We start from the raw sequence: 604 nt of genomic DNA on the forward strand, positions 1-604 counted from the left end.
AGAGTATCAATTTCAAGAACTCCCTTCTTCATAGGCGTCCCATTGCTTACAGGATTCCTTTCAGAAGTGTACATGAACTGGTTATTAGCAACCATGTCAATGAGTTCTTGAGCTTCTGCAGGCGTTTTCTTTAGGTGAATGGATCCACCTGCAGAGGTATCCAATGACATCTTAGATAGCTCAGATAGACCATCATAGAATATATCCAGGATGGTCCATTCTGAAAGCATGTCAGAAGGACACTTTTTGGTCAACTGTTTGTATCTTTCCCAAGCTTCATAGAGGGATTCACCTTCTTTCTGTCTGAAGGTTTGAACATCAGCTTTAAGCTTGCTCAGCTTTTGAGGAGGAAAGTACTTGGCTAAGAAAGCCGTGACCAGCTTATCCCAAGAGTTCAGGCTGTCTTTAGGTTGAGAATCCAACCATAATCTAGCTCTGTCTCTTACAGCAAAAGGGAAAAGTATGAGCCTGTAGACTTCAGGATCTATTCTATTAGTCTTTACAGTATCACATATCTGCAAGAATTCAGTTAAGAACTAAAAAGGATCTTCAGATGGAAGTCCATGAAACTTGCAGTTCTGCTGCATCAGAGAAACTAATTGAG

The 604-nt window shown here is 40.7% G+C and overlaps 1 non-coding gene across 1 annotated transcript; it reads left to right on the plus strand.

Moving 5' to 3' along the window:
• Nucleotides 1-224: 224 nt before the first annotated feature.
• Nucleotides 225-332, plus strand: LOC148546007 (small nucleolar RNA R71). The gene has a single exon (XR_015901265.1). It is a non-coding gene; the product is annotated as a small nucleolar RNA R71 (small nucleolar RNA).
• The last annotated feature ends 272 nt before the right edge of the window (nt 333-604 follow it).

The sequence above is a fragment of the Arachis ipaensis genome, chromosome B9 (genome assembly GCF_059453495.1).
Source record: "Arachis ipaensis isolate K30076 ecotype BB chromosome B9, ASM5945349v1, whole genome shotgun sequence".
NCBI lineage: Eukaryota > Viridiplantae > Streptophyta > Magnoliopsida > Fabales > Fabaceae > Arachis > Arachis ipaensis.